The sequence below is a fragment of the Bradysia coprophila genome, assembly GCF_014529535.1.
Source record: "Bradysia coprophila strain Holo2 chromosome IV unlocalized genomic scaffold, BU_Bcop_v1 contig_5, whole genome shotgun sequence".
Classification (NCBI taxonomy): domain Eukaryota; kingdom Metazoa; phylum Arthropoda; class Insecta; order Diptera; family Sciaridae; genus Bradysia; species Bradysia coprophila.
In genome coordinates this window covers 8,358,080-8,379,033 of record NW_023503374.1, presented here as the reverse complement: position 1 = coordinate 8,379,033, position 20,954 = coordinate 8,358,080, and the positions used below count along the sequence as shown (strand labels likewise).

General features: G+C 32.5%; 1 protein-coding gene across 7 annotated transcripts in view; it reads left to right on the top strand.

Annotated features, from left to right (window-relative positions):
• The window catches only part of LOC119071664 (dnaJ homolog subfamily B member 3), a 46,178-nt gene that overhangs the window by 2,888 nt on the left and 22,336 nt on the right, over positions 1–20,954 (top strand). For 2 of the 7 annotated variants that reach the window (XM_037176640.1, XM_037176633.1), the window contains exon 1: positions 15–107. The exons of 1 other annotated variant lie outside the window; for it this stretch is intronic. The gene's annotated coding sequence lies outside the window, so the exon portion shown is untranslated. Of the gene's footprint in view, positions 1–14; positions 108–4,888; positions 5,628–20,954 lie in introns of those variants that run through there. 4 more of the 7 variants (XM_037176634.1, XM_037176636.1, XM_037176637.1 and 1 more) reach the window with 3 other exon arrangements.

Here is a 20,954-nt window from a genome sequence, read left to right as displayed (position 1 = left end):
AATCTCTCCCATCTCTACACGGAATCAGGTAACACCAACTGTCAAATGTGTCACATCTGAAGTTTTTTATTGTAGTGTTTTATCTTTATCCAGTGTCACACAAGCATGTAAGTTAATTTTTTAATTTAATTTACTAAATAAACGCTTTAATTGCTCAAAGCAATGCTTTGCGAATACTGATCCGTACACGTTTTAAACGGGCATAAAAACTATCTTTGATAAATGAATTGTAAAAGATCCGAAAGCATACCTCCATTACATGAGTGCATGTATCGAACCAGCTGGATAACACAGCCTATTACGAAATATATAACTGGTGGTGGCTGTTAAAATATCAACACATTGAAATCAATTATCGATTTTCCATTTTTGATTACGTTACGTTATAAATTTGTATTCAAACATAATTTGATGGAAGTTTTCTTCGCCTTTTATTCTAATCAATCGAAATTTAATTTACAATTTCGATGGTGTGCGATTTTCATTATTATTGAAAATGTAGTTTCGTTGTACGATACACACATTAGTGATGTTATCATTCGGTTATCGCAATTACACACATTTCGTCATCAGAAAACTGTTGTATGTTGATATTTTATTGGTTCATTGTTATCCGCTGAGTCTGAGTCTACAAATTATGTGATAAGATTATTGTTCCCAACAGCCTGTGTATGCTAACCGCGTTTTCCTGTAACAGAGTCGTACACTTTGTAGCAAGCATCAGGCCGTAAAACATTTGATAAAATTCAACACACATAACAAGTGTGTGTAGTACTGTTCTCTGTGTACAATATTAACAATTTGTAACGTATTGTAATGAGCTGCAGTGCATAGGCGTCTGTTTGTTACCATATCCACCTTGAATTCGTCATAATAGTTTTTTTTAGATTACACTGAAGAAAACCTGTTTTTTTTTTCGTTTTGTTCGTCTTTTTAAAACTTCAACGATCAATATTTAAATTAATGTGAGAAATAGTGAACTTGGAGAGTATAATATGTGTACGGGATGTGTAGTCTTTTCGAACACTCGGTGTCATTGTATTCTCATATTTCCTGCATTTCGTCCGTTTTTTCATGTTGTTTCACTTCTAAATTTCGTCTATTATGACTCTTGTATTTCGTCCGTTTTTTCTTGTTGCTTTATTTCGTTACCTGGGAGTATTAATAATTTCCATAGCAACGCAGATACGACAGTGAGATTCGCTAAAATGAAGAAGACTTTGATTTCCCCTATCACAAGAATGAAAAGACTGCGAAAAGGCGGAAAATAGAAAGTTGCTCAACAGCCACTTGTCTGGCAATTTTCAAAGACTTTTCACTGGTTTTCAATAACACCACCCCTGATTCTCATAAAACAACTTCCTCATAAGTCTCGGAAGTCTCAGTTACAGTTAATGTCAATCGAATTTCTGTCTCAGTTTTCATCTGTTTTACCAGCTGGTCCACTCATACAATCAAACTGTTTTTATGCGTGCTGTGCTGATACTAATATCATAGGCGTTCGTGTAACCAATGCTGCACTTGGGGAGGTCACACAGATTGTAATACCCCTTTAGCACACCTTTTTCATACTAAAAGTTAACCAGACAAAATTCGATTTTGGTGAATTTCTTTGGTGGAAAAACTCCCATGTATTTAATAAAACGCCATGGCGATCTGCGTTACCTTCCTTCTCAATATTTATAGCCCGATATGTGACTATGCAACCACTATAAAGACGCAGAAGTATTATGTTTTGTTTATATGAGTTGATCAGCTCGAAAAACAGCTGAAGCAAACCTAGACACTAACTTGATGGACACATAACTAATAAAGATGACCTAACCTAACACATTGACTGTATATAACTTTAAAAGCATTTTGATCATCTTATTTTTTGTGGTTTTTGCTTACTGAAATTCTGCGTGGTTCTGGTTCAAATGGACACTCGACATCAAATTAAGACTTTTTTTTATCTCAAGCCCGATAATGTAATAAGATACCCAAATTGCAATTAGTACTGCAAGATTTCAAGTTGTAGGTGTAATGCATAAATATTGCACCAGCTGCGGAACAGGTATCACGTTCCGTATTTTTCTCGAATCAATATTTGGCTCACATTATTGTTGCTAAATTCAATGGAGCATTTAATGAGATCTGTAACAACAACCATTTCAAACATAATTTATGTACTCGCATCATATACTTAAGCATTAATATACTTGCGTGTTACAATTAATCAGTTTTTGTCTTCATCCATTTTAATCTTACATTATACTCAACTATGCTTCGCGAATGCATAAAAAATTTAATATGTTTTTGCCTCCGTAATTGCAGTACATAACAAATGCAATCGATAGGAGAAATAAAAAGCAAAAAAAAACTTCAAAATGAAATTATCTATCACGGAGAACAGATCGTATAGATTGTGATCATTAAATATATATGGGAGAGAGCATGTATGATGTAGAAGACGCACCTTAGAAAATATCTATTGCCACAAATTAAATTCGGAAAAAAATCGGAACTTACAACGTATCGCAGCTAAATTGGTAAATAATTACATATTTTGATCGTCTAATTGGTAATGAATAGTGAAACTTGTTGTTATTATGTTGCTGGCTGGTATGACCCATTTAATTCGATTTTTTTTTGTTAATCGGAAACGGTCATTAACTAGCCCTTTTTATGTGTGTAAACATTGACGTGTTTTCACTACACTTTATTTTGTAGCTCGATAGCGTTATGCTTATCTCTTTGCGTTAATCATATTGTTACATCTAGCTACTGTACTCCGTACTCTATTCGCTGATGTGACAAAGAAATTAGCTGTATTTTGTGTTCAATTTATTTATTACACACGGAACATGTCTGACTCTTAAATTGAATGTTTCGATTGTTCTCCGACGTATATGTAATGATCGAACCGCTAAATTATTATTTAAATCTGAGAACAGTTAATATGTGAGGCCTTGTGCATAGAAAAAGTGTCGACCAACAACTGACTTTTAGAGTTTAGTCACGTGTGGGGCAAAATTGAAGTTGAGATAATTTGTACTTAGTTGCGGATCTTTTTCTATGCAACAACAACAGCGATCATGAATATTTGAATATTTTAAACCGAACAGATTTGTTTATTAAACAACAACGACTTTTATCTCATAGTTAAACTATGATAGTTTAGTGAATGTTCCCCATTTTGCGGTCTCTACACTAACATTTAATTTCTACGAATTATTAGTTTCAGTTTGCAACGTAAATATTTACGTTAGCTTTGGATTAACGAAGACATTTAATAAATGTCTGTTGATGGCATGCACAGTCGCATAGATGCAAGGAAACATCAAAGGGTTTTTAAATTGAAAAAGTTGCACTTAAAGGTCAGCGGATTTTGAGGCAGTATATAAAAGCCGGTCGTTTCATTTCCTCTTCGAGCAAGCCTCTTCTGCTTGATATCAAAGTCCTCGATTCTGCCTATTACGACGGGTACTTTCCAGAATTATCGAAAGAACTTCTGTTTTATTTACAAGTCCTTCGTTGATTAGCCGCTCAAATTGAACGAAAAGATCGATCTACAATTTCCCTATTTTGTCGTTGTTGTTTTGCAGACGACCACTAAATCTATTACTTCTTTCGACCTCCGTATTTAACAGATCTGAATACAAAATCTTTTACTTCATTAGTTTTGGTGTGCATTTTTCTATTATAACAGGACATAAGCCCGTGTTTTTCGTTTATTTTTGCCATCGCTGTGGTTAACAGTTGACATAGCTGTCTGTCCCTTCGTTTTTCTATCTTGAAAACTCTGAAACCTATAGCGGCGCAAATATTAAAAAAAAAACAGCATTTGCCAGTACTTAATTAAATTTAACAATGTCTGTAATACCATATGGCATACCCGTCTTTATTTAATTAACAAGGCGTCGACAAAATGAAGAGATCAGAAACATTTTTTTTATTTTTGTACTGACGGTTTTGTTTTGTTTAAAATTGTCCTTTCTCTAAACTTTCTCACTGATTATGATTAATCAATGAGTTTGCAAAAATTAATTACTTTATTTCATTGTCTCGTCTAAGCATTTTATTCCATTGCGCACACATCAATATCAGTTTTGCAGAGTATAAATTCAAATCAAACTTTGAGACCACCTGCTCTACGTCAGCTGGGAAAAAAAGATATTTAAACGAAACTATAGGGGCACAAACGAACGTACATATCCCATGCATTGACGTGTATTATGCGAAAAGAATTTATTGAAAAATAAAAAATTAAAACGTTTCTCATCGGAACAATGTTATACCAGAGTGCCCTCCTTGTGTTAAAATGCTTCCTGTCACATTTAAACTCCTTATAAAGAAAATGTTGAATGGGAGAACCGATCAAAAATGTAATTAAAATCCTCCCATCATTTTGAAAGTGGAACATTTTGAAAGTTCGTTGCACCGTATAGTTAAAACAAAGCTTTTTCTGTTCCGGCGTCGTCTTCAATAGTTTGCTAATTTCCCTATTCCACATTCGTAATATTCGTAATAAACATCATCGCTTATAATTTACAGTGTTATAGAAGACGTGTCGTAGTTTCTTATAATGTATAATATTTACCATGCCAAAAAGGCTAAAAACATCTCTTTCACCATTCATCATACATTCAATTTACTTTCCCAACGAAATTTTTCCTTTGGTACCTGCGCTTTGATGTCCTACATCAACCGAACAATTTTATTCCTCATATCTTTCACACGAACAAAACTTTTATTAACAAACGGCTGTTCGGTTCCATTTCTAAAGTGTTGTTATACATATCAAGTGTATATACCGAACAGTATATATGGCTCACAGCCACTAATATATGAAATGAAAAAATTGAGATTCCGAAAAAAGCGAATAAACGATTTTCTGGTCGTCGTTAGTCGCCAATCGTCTTCTGTAGGAATCAGTCGCAGCACGTTATATTGTTCTGTATGTTTTTGAATTGAATTTAGTGTCTATTTCTAAATAGTAGATGATAAAGTGTGTGCACTTTTTTCGTATGGAGACCTTGTTATTTTAAAATCCGAACTGTTGAGAGCTCTAAATAAATTTTTCATTTTCAAGAATAAATAATATCCGCAGAGAAGTAGTACTATTTAAACTATACATCACACTCAAATGTACTACACGGTTCAATATAATATTATTGTGCGTGTTTTGAATGTTCGTTGATTTGCTTATTTATGCATTTTGAGCGGAGAGAACACACAAATAATTATAAATATAATTAAAAGGCATATACTTTACGGGTTGGTAAACAATAGGAGTCTACCTAAATAAAGGTGTGCGTTTCGATAAATTTTTGTATTGAAAACGAATTAAAAATATTTATTAATTCAAAGAAACAGAAAAATTAAAAAAAAAAATTGTTTCATGTTCCACAATATAAAACGAGGTGTTTAACCTGATGTTCAAAAATTCATATATGTGAAATCATGGAACCCATTTATATTCAGCCCTTTCGGTGTTGGTTCGAGTGAATATATTTAATAATATTGTAATGCTGCAGTGCGTGACACACAGAAAATAAATAAAATCAAGGAAATTCAACACAGAATTTGCTAGTTTGTGAATTTGGATAATAAAATAGGAAATACCGCGGTACCTATAATTTTGTGTAAGTACAGCAGTTGTTGGTCTTGCTCTTTTTTTGCTGCCGTTCCCGCAATGATTTTGTCTTTTTTTAAAATTCTGTTAAATCATTGATATAATATACCTATGATACAAAGAACATCACATGCTATGTCATTAGCAACGAATATGGCATTGCGGGGGCTTTTTTTTAAACACAACCAATGAACCGTGTGTTATTCAATAATTTTTCCAGTTACGTTAGTCATCATGGATCATTTTATTTAAAAAAAAACATTTTAACAAAAAATGGTTTTTTATCAAAAATTTACAAACTTCCTTCACTGGATGTTTTCTCATTGAACTTGATTCGAAACGCGCAAGTCTCTGTATGATTCTATTCCCAATGTCTGTGTGTGTATTAGGAACAAAAAAAAAATGTTGCATAATTGACGTAAATTTATTTCAAATAAACCTCGGTACATTTGGTAAAATAAACTCGGTTTGTACTTTATGTTTCAATTCAAATACAAAGTTTCGTTTCATGTGGCGGCTGTGTACAAGTTTTTAGTATTTACCCACGTGAATTGGAACTGCTAGTGACAGGTAAAATAACTCTATTCGTGCGTTTGTAGCACATGTTTTCATACATAAAATGTTATCGATTTTACTTCGAACGTTTATTTAAAATATCAGATCAGAACTATGAGCATATAAGATGTCTCTGGGTCACTTTTGACGCAAACAGATCGAGTTGTTTCGTTATAAATTTAGTTTTTTTTTGGGTTTGTACGTCAACACCTTCCGTAAAAATTAGTGGAATATTGCATTCAAATGGTTAACTTCACATCTAGTTAACTTATGAGCGGTACCACGCTCTACGGCAAGCGTAACATGGTATAATTAGAAAATCTGTTACTTCTGCTGGTTTAAGCTATTTTCTAGGGTTTGAGGTGAAATCTTTTACTTCGTAAGTTTCATCACACATTCTTCTGTACATTTTGCTGACTTAAAGAATACGAAGAGCAATAAACCAGAGCTCAACTCTTGTTTCTACGTATAGCTGTCGATTCATCTTCGTCCCTTTATATATGCAAATATAACTTTTATCGATAGTAATTCAAAAAAAAACACCAAATCCCGTTATCAGGTCAGATGATCAACATTTCCATCATGACTTTTTGACTTTTAGTCGGCAATGAAAAAATTTACTTCTTCTCCACTTGCTTTACGTTACAATTTATTAGCCTCACTTGTTTTTGTTGTGTCCAATATTTGGTCATTTTTCAAAAACGTACAAGAAACACTTCTTATACCTTGACCCACAATACAGCAAAATTTGATGAATTGTTTGCTGTCGTTTCACTTTTACTTTGCGTATTATAAATTAGGGTTTTGCTTTTTCTTGTTATTACCAAAAACTCGACGCAATAAAATCATTAAAGAGCATTTCGCTTGCCTTCATTCGTCGCTCTTTTCGTTTCATAAAACGCGAAAATATTAAAGTCCAATGTACCCGTTAGCATTTTGGCTTTGATGGTTTATTTTCGGTATTTCGTAGTAATATGCAGCTTTTTATGATGAAAAGTGTTAGTCATGCTCACGTATATGGTAGACTTTTAGACTTCGCTTTATGGGATGCCGTAATGGTTGAGGTAATACTCCTATGTACAGCGTACGTACGTATACAATGTACCATGAGGTGAAATGAGTTCGTTTACAGCAGATTTTTTTCTGTCAGAGTTTCATTGATAAATTAATACGTCTATTGTTCTGTTCATTGAATCGAACGATTGAGTGATGTAATCGGTGATTTGATTTAACGCGTTTCCTTTCAATGTATTTTAGACTTTGTATAGTAATTTTGTAATTGATTAGACATAGGCATAAAACTACGAAAAATACCGAGAGAATGAAGCATGTAAATGATCGATCATTGCGCGTAGCAAAGTGCCACAAGTTATACATTTTTGGAATCTAAATTGCGTATTAGCTACGTGTTGCTGTTGATATATACTAGGTATTTTACACTTTGCGTGATACACGCTAAATTATGTATTTAGTTGAAAAACGATAAAAATCTCATTGAAATTAAGAAACAAAAAAAAATTTTGTTCTCATTTTGAACGGATGGTCGTCATTGGTTTTCTGTTGTTTTAGATGTTGTTTTTTTTCTGCCATAAAATCATTTCCAGATGATCATTCGTTTCATCTCACAAATCGATTTTATACTTTTGCCAAGCTAACGATGAACACACAAAATTTACAATTAAAATTCAATTTCAATTGAAAATAAATCTTTCGGCTCGGTGTACAGAAAAGAATTTTGAATTGTAACACACAGTGTGTTTTAGAAACATAAACAAGTTTGCCGAATCGTTTGGAACGTTGATGCAATTTGCATTAACAAAAGGAATAACTCTCTGATTACCCATTAGAACAAGACGAACATTGAAATTAATATTTTTTGTTTTAATTTAGAAATATATCGTAGGTTCTTGTATGGGTGGTTTGGGTTGATCCTATGATGGATTGTAATGAATTGTCTTTCGGTAATTGTAACGATGACATTCACTTTTATTTATTTGAAAACATCTTTTTAAAATTTTAATATTTTCTGAAACTGAATTTGTAAAATCCCATTTTGCATAAGCTTGTAGTTTATATTAAGAAAAGAGAGAACTGAACAATGAATTAAAATTAATTTCGTTGTAGAATATCATTACAAGTAATCTTTTCCATGAAGGTTGTTGCTGGCTTTTTATTATTTAATTCAGTCATTGCAGTTTTATAATAAATAAAATTTAATATTTCATTAAACCAATTTGAAATTTAAAACTCGAGACAGTCGCTTGTTGTTGCTGTTGTTGGCTTTTTCTCCTTCAATTATTTCTATGAATGCGTGTAAAAGCGAGTCAATTACATAAAATAACAATCGAATATAATTACGTTTAATAATAGAAATTGTGCATAAGCGAACGTGGGAACGATGCAGTTCCATTGCAGCAGTCGATGAACAAAAAAAATATTATTTATTTATCATAAACGTATTTATGGTTCTTTATGGGTTACGTATTGACTTGAAGCTATTTCAACAAAAGAAAATATTTTTTGCATATTTCATTGAACACTTGACATTGATTAGAATGTTAATTTTAGAAGAGTTTTACGACATTTGTGCATTGTAAAGAAGAAAAACACATCGGAGCTTTACCTCGTTATAACTATTTGTCATTTCAATATTTATATTGCTTCTGATTTGAGCATCGTTGTCGGTAAAAGTTTTAAATAGACACATGAACATATAGGTTTTTCAAAACTGTAGAGACAACACATTGAAATTCCACCTTAATTTTGAGTCTTCCATATTGAATTTTAATCTTATACTTCGTTTGTTTAAATCACCCAATATATACAAAATCTTTTACTTCATTTGTTTTAACATAAACATTTTATTACGTAACGCAACGCTCTGGGATCATTGCTCATTGCTGTCGCCATCGTCTATAACAGAAATGATAATAAATTAAAAAAAATTTCTCTCGTGATGAAAGAAGCATTGTCATACCTAGGACCCGAAAACTGCGACTTCGTCGCACTTTTTCTCCGTCTCTCGCCTTCGGCTCTGTCTGGAAACTTCTCACGCGCTAAAAAAGACTTTTAGTCCTAACGACATGTACTATTCTTCGGGTAACGCCCACTACAAATGTCAATCACCAAAACCTAGATACACGTCTCTAGCACTTCAGTTTTACGTTTTAAGTTTATTATAAAATCAAATGCAAAATCAGTGAGCTATCATAAATCGTACCTTCCGCATCGAAGAAAACAATGGCGTCACTAAAGGGTCATTAAGTTCGACTATAGTTTATTCAATGGTGTGTGAATGTAACTCTACACTCAAGCACCGTTTCAACGATGACCCACTTAATTGGTCAACTTGAATTTTAAATGAAATTCAATTTTCCTTCACTTACAACCGAAAGCATTTACCTAAACAATGAAATTTATTAAACGTTTTACAAACTTCTCTATGCATGTTTCCACTGTCAACTTCTATGTTGTTATGGTTAAATTTATGCTCAAGTTAAATTGTAGCATAAATTTATTGTTTTCAACTATGTGTAAACATGGTAAATATTAGAGTTTTTCTATTACAAAAGACATGTTTTCTCTGTACATTACGTTAGACACACCTGGCTTTTGTTAGACTTTCACAATATATATTGTTTTCGACGTCACAGTCACTAAAAAACATATGCTTTACTTAACACAAATTTATCGTTTACTTGTCGGGTTTAACTACTTGGTATTTAATGCATTTTTGGATAAAACGACTGAAAAATTTAATATTTTTTTAAATATTTGACAAGAGATTGTGGTATTTCTCCTAAACAAATTTTCGAATTAATTTTATTGCCCATTTATTCCCATATATACATACTGTGTGTTGACAATTTATATTAAACCAGAAATGTTAAACAAACGTGAATAAAAATTTTCTAGAAAAATTGATGTTAAATCGATACACGCAGTTTATTCTCCATATTTTTAGTTTAGAGTTATGTGACTGCTACTAAATATTTAGTTGAGGTCCCATGGTGACAGGAAAGAGAAAATGGAAAAGAAGAAAACTCTCTTTTCCAGCTCAAAAATCATCAAGCATGTCGTAAACGGTATATTTTTGTCTTACTACATGGTCATCGATGAAATGTGGTTTTTATGCAAACCGTCCACACTTACTTTTTTGTTGCCAATTTAAGAGTCAATTCGTGGAAATGAAATAAATAAATGTTCGCATTTTTGCTAATGCGTTACAAGACAAGAAACATCAGTTCTGCTAATTCTCAAGCAATAAAGATTTTCAGCTGGTGATTAGTCTTTTTTTATTCGCTAGAGGAATATTTAATTTACACGGGGCAATGGTCATATTTCTTACGTGTGTCGCTGTTGCTGCCACATTATGTTTTTTTTTTGTGCGAGTCATAAATTTAATTATTTATAATAGTTTACAAGAACTACACGATCCCGCTCTTTTTTTAGTCACCTTGTTTAAGGTTAAGGTGAGGTCAAGCAAAAAAAAGAGAAAATTTGAATTAATGGTTCAGACAATTTTCAAATGAAAACGTAGTGTCTGGACTGCCTTCTTGAAGTTAGACATTTTGACAAAAAAAAAATGGAAATGGTTTGATTGGGTTGGAAAAATATTTAAGAATCAAATTGACAAAAATGTTTAGATGAGAGCCAAGAAGGACAACATTGTTCTTAATCACTTTCGTGACGCAATCTATACCACTTTTTTAGTTTACAATAACGACCAGCATATCACTAATATAAACGAAGGAGACCTAATTCAAGTTTGACAGTAGAACAAAAGGAAAATTCGAATTAGGTCTCTTTAGTGTTGCTATCCATTAACACCTCTGAGTTGAGTTGATCACGAAGGCAGCAAAAATTCTATGTGAAAAAATGCACTGATCCGTTCAAATTTTTCGGTCGACCGCGCTCGTGAGTGCCTCTTAGCCTGTTCTTGCACAACCTCGATTTTCAAAACTTTAGTTTGTATTAAATTAACACGACAATTAGGGTAAACGGACCCACCCACTCTAACAAGAAAACGTGTGAACCATAGACACATATTCTATAAATGCTGCCAACATCCATAAATAAATTGGATGGTTAATTAAAGAAAACTGAACAAAAAATTGTAGTTATTAGCCACGATATACGTTCATACATCAAAAACAGTCAAAATAGATGATAAAGCTGTTGTGTTCATTGTTCATTAATAGCCTTGATCTTCTCAAAAAAAAAAAAAAAAAAAATCAAATTTATTGTTTCTCAAGTGGTTTGTTTTATTATTGAAGTACTCATAAATGAATGTGGCACTGATACAGTCAGTCGATTTATAGCAATATTCTGTAATATAATGAATTAAAAAGATGTTGTTAATGTAGTGCTATGAAATGCGTGGTCTGCACAGTTAATTATTGTAAATCCACATAAAGACATTTATTATTCATAGCCTGATATAACGCACACATACCTATCCGTTAATACCTTACCTACATAATATTGAACGATGTCTAACTGTGATTTCGATAGGTTCAGCTATAAAAAATAGTAATTTCGAGGTCCCAATCGTTTAGCATGCATAATTAAATTATTGAAACGTTTCCAGCCCATCCATACGCTGCACCGATAGAGAAAAAAGACAATCTCTATAGATTTTCTAAACACATTCTACTTGCACAGACATTATTTTCGAACGATTGTATGGATTGAAAACAAAAATCTCCACTTTTAAAATCATGCATTGAATCTATAAACGACTAAGATTTAGAATATATCGCTTTGTATTTATTCAAACGGTTGGCTGGTTAGCTGTACGATATTTCCATAAGCAAAGAAATGTATAGCTGAACGAGACTAAACTTGAAAAAAAAAAAAAAACTATCGTGGGAGTCTACGATATAGGTTGATTTATTTATACAACAAATGTTAGTACTCTGTTCGTCCGCATATTTCGTTATTTTTTTATTTCTTATTTTTCGAATTTAAAATTTTAATTTCAAACAAATGAACTTAAACGATTCCGTATTCAACGCCACACTAAACGCACTGATTAGTGCTGTTAAAACTTTTTTTTCGATTTTATAAAGAAAATATCATCTGAAAAGAATAAATATGTTGCTACTCAGATAAATAAAAGGAGATAATTAAAGGTTTGTTGAACTTTGACGAAAGAAGCCGGCCGCTCTACTATGTACGGATTTGTTAGTCACGAATCTATCTCGGCGTTTGATCGTACATTTCACCTGGTTTATCAGAGATGATAATCCCTGGTCCGTGACTTTAAACGATTCTTTAAAATTTTATTTTTAATTTTAATTAATTTCCGTGACCTTGTTCTTATTTTCAGCTGATTATCATGTTTAATCGTGCAGATTACACGGTTCGATGAAAGACTGGAACTGGCTTTCCATTCAAATTTCATTTGGCGATAGCCTATTTATAGATGTTCTTTACACGTTAACCGTTCTGTACGTTCAGAAGAACGGCACGATCTCTTACCATTTTTGTTTATAATCTGATCAGACTGACATCGAACCTTCAAAGTTTTATTTTTGTGTTAACTAGCAGAATTATTCGCTTTCAATACGATTGCTGATTCCAGGAACTGGGAAATATTTCTTTTTCAAGTCATGGAATCAAGGCATAACTATAAACCTTTTCGCTTCACCCTGCATGTAATTCAATTTATCCTTTAATTGCATAATATTCGTTAGAGTCGTTTTGCATATTCATTGGAGTAATTTTTCACTTGTGAGAATATCTAGAGGGTTCTATTCAATTAAATATTTTTCCTTAGACGTTACTAACACCATCAACATCATCATCATCAGTTAAAATAAAAAAGAACACAAAGAAATAACATACACAAAATGTCGTTAGCAGAAGCTTCATTAATCATTTTACCATAAATCTTTTTTTTTTTTTTCTCCCATTCACTTATAGCTTCTAAAGTGTAGATTAAAATGTCACAATATTCGACTTTATATTGCTAAATATCTCATATATGTATGTGCAAGTATCAAGATGTCATAATTTCAACAAAAGTAATAATTTAATTGAAATTTATGATCGTCACTTATGAAAAATTAAGTAGCTCATTTTATGGGTTTTTGAATATTTTTTTACTGCACGTATGGGAGAAACAGATGAGAGCGTAAATTAATGTAAAACCTTTTGAATTGATGGCTGCCTGGTCGAAAGGCCATTGAAACGAACATAACTTTATAACATAAACTGATAGTAAACCCTCGGGTGGAATTGTAATGCACATTTTCGGTATCGTAAAAAATATTCAAATTTGCAATCCTTTGTTGTCAACCTATTTTATGACTTGGAAGATGATACCCATGAAATCCTGCAATACCAATAATAGCATAAAGTTTAAAACAAAAAAATCTTCCAGATTCTTCCTGCAATATACTTGTTTCTAACAGCCAAACATTACAATGTACTCGTCAAATCTTTTAGTTCTACTGGTTAAACCATTTTTTCATGTTTGGAATCTATTACTTCGTTCATTTTAACAACGATTTTGTATATAAATCAACAGAACTTACAGTTCATTCGTTTATTTTGAAGTCGTTGTCATTAACAGATGAGTTTTACGTATTGAAAACATATGAATCGGTCCATTTTGTCAAAGTCTAAGAATCTAGAATAAGCTCGAAAATTCATAATGCCAAACAGGAAACATTATTTCAAAAATTCCTATTTTATTCCATTTTTCTCTGTTTATTTTATTAGGTTTATAAAGCAAGTCTATCCGTTGGAACAAACTTTCATACGGATCGGATCCGAAGTTAAATTTTCTGGAGAACCGAACCCTAAATTCCCGCTTCATCCAACTTACACTTTACAGGTCGAATTGTGTGTTAAACTATTCTTTCTCATCTACGAAAAATGGTTTTGTATTCCTGTAACTCTTTCTAAATGTTCTAAATTATTCTTAGACCTACCATACTCCTAATACTTAACGACTCCAAGTCGTAGGCCATTATATCTGTTGTTCCTGTTCGGAGTGAAAAGAACTGGAAAATCAGTCTCCCTTGCTAAAAAATACTGTAATGTCATTCGCCACAAGCTGTATACAATCTAAAATCTGATATTTTCGTCAGGGTGCTGCGGGAATTGGCCCATATCACGAGGCTTATGCCCAATTTTGTATAATTAACTCAAGTAATTCATTAATGAAACTAATTTAATTCATATTCTTAAAATGGTATATTCAACTAAGATATTTTACTAAAAAAACTTACTTTTTCAAATTCCGTTTAAAACGCCGAAAATTGAAAGAAACTAATTTTATAACGAAAGTGCGCAACTACTGCCGTTGCAATAGAATAAAAATTGAGAATATTACATGAAAATTCGATGCAACCGTTTTTTGAACAAATCGCTGCCGACACATAATATTAATTCGACATTTTGGAAATTCAATCCATCAATATGACAATACAATAAAACGACACACACAACATATCCTACTTCGTTATCACAAATACATTCTCTTCATATTGCAATGACGATACGAACGAATCCATTCGAAATCAATCTAGTTACACATCAAATATAAAAGTGTGTGCGTATGTTTTCATATAAATGTATTCGTGGTCATTTTTGTGGTCGACCACAAAATGGTTCTCTGTGGTCGACCACAAAAAAGAACACAAACTTTAAGATGAAATATCAGCTGAAATATTGGACCGATCACAACCAAACCGGGGAAGATCAAAAGTACTCACACCTCTTCACCGGTCTTCCCCATAAAACCATTAAACATTATTCGTTTTATGTATATTTGAGCTATTTAAAAAGCGTCCTTTCGGTGGTATAAACCACCGAAAGGTCACTTTTGATAGAGTTCGTACATAATTAAAACGAATAATTTTTAATGGTTTTATGGGGAAGACCGGGGAAGAGGTGTGAGCTCTTTCGATCTTTCCCAGTTTGGTTGCGATCGGTCCAATATTTCAGCTGCTATTTCATCTTAAAGTTTGTGGTCATTTGTGGTCTTTTTTGTGGTCGACCACACATGATCGACCACGAAACCATCCACTAATACATTTATATGAGCGCACACTTTTAATTACAAGTGTGTGTTTGATTGTGTAACTAGATTGATTTCGAATGGATTCATTCGCATCAGCATAGCAATGTAGAGAGTGTATTTGTGATGATGAAGTAGTAGCATAATGTGTGTGTCATTTTATTGTAATTTTCAAAATGACGAATTGGTGTTGGCAGCTCGCGGTTTACTCAAAAATTTGTTGCATATCGAATTTTCATGCAATATTTACAATTTTTTTTCTATCGTTACTGCAGTAATGGTGAACTTTTGTAAGAGAATTAGTTTCTTCGGAGGTTTTAATAAAAAACGTAATTTTGAGTAGAATTTAGAATTTTGAAAATAAAAATGTAGAATTGATTGTTTCAATTGTATCGAAAGTTGTATATTATCTTGGGAAGATGAATCAAATTGGGTTCTTTAATGAACTACTACGACTAATTATACAAAATTGGTTAAAAAATTGGTTATGTGAGCCGATTCCCGCAGCACCCAGCAACTTGTATCATTGAAGGTATTTTTCACCAAGCCACAGAAACGCTTCGAAAAGGTCGATGATTTAAAGAACCGCGGAAGCGAAAACAATTTGTTTCTTATGCGAAATGCTAATTATAATTGAAAATAAATTACTTTAACCCAAATAAATTTCCTTTTTCCCATTAATCACAAATCAAAAAACCTTACTGCCAAAAGCTAAAAGCATGCACCAAACACATTTCTCACTATCACCATAATCAATTTTAATAGTTGAACGTAATACACAAACAACTGTACGTAATACAATCAATCGTGACAATTTGGGACAAAAAAATATCAAACAAATCTTTCCTATGTTTCAAGTAAACTTTTTGTTTTCCGTTTCAAGCATTCTGTGCAAACGAAACAAAAACAAATGAAATAATAATAGCAACAAACATTGACTGTGTGTTCCTTGTTTTGTTTCGTATGTTTAGGGGGCAAATCCTAAATCGATTATTCGTGACAAGTAATTTGCTGGTACCGCATAGCGGGCACGTTCTCTACTCTTTAGATATAATGCCATTGCGTTAATGCATTAGCCACTACAGCTGATGGGTTATCTTATTTAGTAAATAATGAATTTTCCATTCATATCACAATAAAAACATTTTTATTCAAGCGATATTTCAGCACTAAGCTCTAAGCCTAATCACATGTCAGATTGTTAAATTTTTCATGTCTATTTTGTAAATGGCCTAGCCGCAGAAACTAACAACAGAATTTCTTTATTCTATCTCGGATGTTATACAGTCAGTCGTCTTGTGCAATTCAACTGTATTTATAATAGTGAAATGTTCGTTCAATTTATAGAAGCTAATTGCATAATTTGATGGAATTATATGTTTAGTTACCGCCGCACAATCCGTTCAACTTTTTTTTTCTTTTTTCTTTTCTTCATTATCCAAATTAAGATTCAATTAATTTACCATTTGGAAAAAAGGTCGGTCGGTCGGTTGTTTGTTTGTTTATTTTACCCAGATTATAAACATAAATTTTGGAAGAAGAAAAATAAATATAAAAATGCAAAGCGTGTCGGTGTGGCTGTGTGAAATGATGATATGCATTTTGAATGTGTCACGTCACGAATATTAAACCTTAAATTATTATCATTTTAATGGTTTATGCTTGACCTACACACATAAAATTAAAAGAAACCTGTGACACACTAACTTGGCCTAACGACACGGGAAAGTAAATTAAATTAATTGACGAAGAAGTGGAAACCAATTTCAATTAATTTTAATTAAAATGACTGCTCGTTTTGAGTGTAGACAAAAACTGTAGACAAATAAATTGATCGCATCTCTTTTCAATTAACTTATTACATACACTTGGCAACGCAATTTACTTAGTCATTATGTTGTGTGCATTATATTACGATGCATGTTTTGCTCAACATGGAATTTTCTAAGTCTGGTAAATAATAACGTTAATAGTCAATAAACGACATCCATTACAATGGTTTATTGTGAAAACAAGTTTACGAATGTGCATTACAAGTCATAGAATTTGTCATTAAATGTGAGGAAATGTATGATTGGATGAGGACGGTAAGAAAATGAGCTTTTTGTGTTCGTCAAACATTCATTGTGTATAGTTACGAGAAAAATGGAATGTGAAGCTAACGGAAGACAATAGAGCTAAGTATTTCTTAATCGACGGAACAATGTTCGAATTTTCCATAAATTTTCTTTGCTATTTAAATATGGGTATCAGAGAAGTGATCAACGTTGCCTCTCGCATTTTTATCGATTTTTATGGAACCTACGGGAGATAATACTTGTCAAAGTGAATTTTCATTTTAGAATCACTTTTATACAAAAAATGGTGTCGTCACACGCATTCCATCCCAGCCGAGGCGCCGCTTATCATTTCTCTGGTTTGTATGCATTACCATTCTCTTCAAATGAGTTTACCCTGATTCACCAAAAAAATTTCCAACTAACAATTCGTAATACGTACGCAATAGCCGAACTGCTAAATCTGATAAGATAATCAAACAGATAACCGAAGCAAGACAATGCAAAGTTTGTCGTCAGAAAATTTTATAAATAAATTATTCGTTGAATGAACAAAGGAAGAGCGGTGACCATCAAATTATGGCGTGTTACCGTAAGTGATCCAAGGATTCTGTAATAAATTCTCTTTAAACTTGGTTCAACACACTCAATCAAGTCGACTTTCCAGAACTGAAGATCGCCGTTGTTCTAAGAATAAAATTCTATCACACAAAATAGACTAGTCAGGGAATGGAAGATAAAGAAATTCATTTCACTAAAATCAGTTGAAATGAAAAATTGAAAACATTTCCGACTTAATCTGCGCGTCATCATCATCATAATCATCGTTTGTCGTGTCATAAATGAAATGAATGTTAATTATTCATCGAGCAAACAAATATATAGGAAATTCGAAACATTATTTGTACATTCAGCGGAGATAACGTCTCTTGGATCGTGATTTTCTATGTTTGGAAATTTATATTTTATTTATCGAAAATTAATGAATTAAAAACGCTTTTCTGACATGCTTTTCGCATAATGATTTTTTTTATATGGACCCATTGCCATATCGATATGTCCTATGTTCGAACATGTTGCTGGCTCGGTACAAGATCTCCGATTTTAGCAATTTGACAATGTAAAATAGCTAATGGCAAAATAACAGTTTGCTCAAAAGTTTTTTTTTTGTTTCGTTTATTGATGATGGGCAAACTCAACTAAGCCCCATAGGATTATGGTATATAATGTGATGAAAGAGGAACGTGACAGTGATGAATGAAACACGTTTTTATGCTTGGTTTTCGTAAATTTCGCTCATAACTTTCATTTAATTTTGGTTTTTTGTCGAGAACTTAAATTATATTCTTCGACCGATATTCGGAACAGATTTCACTTATCAATTTGTTTTTATGTCTTGCGAAAGAAAGAAGATACAAAAAATCGTTCAATGCCTTAAATGTATTTAAGGATGATAATCATAAGTTGTCTTATAAGATTAATTTCACGGCTAAATAATCACAGTACGTATGGCTTCATAGCCTGAATAAACTTTCGTTGTTAGACTTTCTAGTACCGATGGATAGTTTGAATTGAGCGTGAAGTTAAAGACTTGTACACTTTGAAAGCTATTGGATTTATGATGATAACAAGTCTGATAGTTTTCATAAAAATCATAATATCAAGAACATAATCCGTCTGAAAACAAGTTTATATTTCCAGGGAGACAATGAACCCTTCTTCGATTTCACAGGCCATAGAAATGCAAATGTATAGTTTCCATGTCGTCGAAACGTAAAGCACAAACATTCTTCTTTCTCATTAACATTTTATTGTCTTTATGGATTCGAACGAGACTATAATCTTGGCTAAGTTCTACGTTCTATTTTATAGAGACGAAAAAAATAGTCTGCCATGTTGTGGCAACAACGTTTGGTCACTCATTTATTTAGCCATTTTGGCATGGTAGGTTTTATGGCTTTTTGTCGTTTTTTATTATAGAAATGTCCACCGTTAACCGTATGGGACTTTTATGAATTTCGACACGCATAATAGTGCTGATTTAATGAAAATGTTAACGATCTTGTATTTAATTTTGATATGGGATGATTGGCAGTGATGATTATGTCAGTTTTTACAACAGAAATTTATGGGTCGTGCAACGATAATAATGGTAATTTAGCTTTGAAGTTTTATTTAACCATGAAACCTTTTATGCTCTCAACTAGATTCTTTGTAGGACCCGTGAAAAAACGAATTTAACTGTGAAAATGGTTTGCTAATCTTAGAGCGATGGTGCTACGAACGATATCCATTTAATCGAAATGGAAAACATTCTCACCAGCTCGATTAGCGCAACCTCGAGTGCAATTACACAATTTGAATAGATTCTTACCGCAAGGTTTCGCTTTAATTGGTTTTCTTAATTAACTCTCACTCCACCTTTGCATATCTTAATTGCGAACTAAAGAAAAGATTCAACAAATACGACCAAAGGGAGGTGTGTACTCGAGAATTAAACAAAACAATTAAACTGAATTGAAACTTAAAAACAATTACTGTAACTACATTTCCTGTAGAAAATCGATCAGGTACCTGGCTTTGCTTTTCTATTGTTTCATTAATTGGTATGAAATGAATTGAGTTTCTACAAATTAGTTTAATTATTTGCACTTTACGAGTCAATCAATGATTTAACGTTCGTTCATTGTTTATATTTACATGCTTCGTATAGTTCTTTGTTTACTCTTAAACACCACCAAAATTTGCAATTTTTTTAACACACAAAACCTGATGATTCAGAGAATTTTTTGTCTTTCCAAACTGCAACAATTACACTCCATGAATGGTCAATTAATTGATGTCAATGCGTGAGATTCTTGTTAAGATAAATTTCGGCAAATTATAAGTGTGTCAGACAAATTAAAGAAACATTATGTTCTCTCTCTGAGGAAAAAAGCGAGAATTTTAATGATTTCGTACTTGCTACAATTTTCGGTTTAAATCCACTGCATTTTACTCTTTCAAAAAATACATTATGAAGGTCGTACATTGTACATTTTGTTAATGTTCCTTGACATCATCACCGTACTGTGTAACTAATTTAAGAATTTCGACGCGAAAGGAGGAAGTCAGACTGATTTTGAGAAGACTAATTATTTCGTTGTTGTTGTTGTTGGTGGTGGTGCTTCTTGTTACAGACAAGAAGAATCAAATTCTAAACGATAGAAATGATGAACTCAGTGCAGTAGATGCTGGACAATTTCATTTTAAAATTTAATTAAAATTACGCTGTGCATTTAACTGACCGTTGACCGTCTCTGGAATCCATTACATTAATGAGACTGGGTAGGTCAGAATAAACCCCACCTAAACTTAAATCGGGTTTATCGTTCCCATTAAAACAAAATTTTGTTTATGATGTTCGAATTATGTATGTTGTGTGTTGGGTCAGGTCTCAATTTCTCATTTATTTAGGAAAAACGTGTCAACGATAATCACTGTAGACTTTTAACAATCAATTAATGTAATTGATGTCTCTTAACGGCACCTGATCGATCTATAAATCTAATTACACATTTTCGAAACACTTCTCAAATCGAATATAAGAAATCAGTTCTCCATTCGTAGTACATTTCTTCCGTAATTAGTTAGTTAATTAGAGGAATTTTAAATGGAGTAAAGACCACCACATACCACAACCGTAAAACCGGTG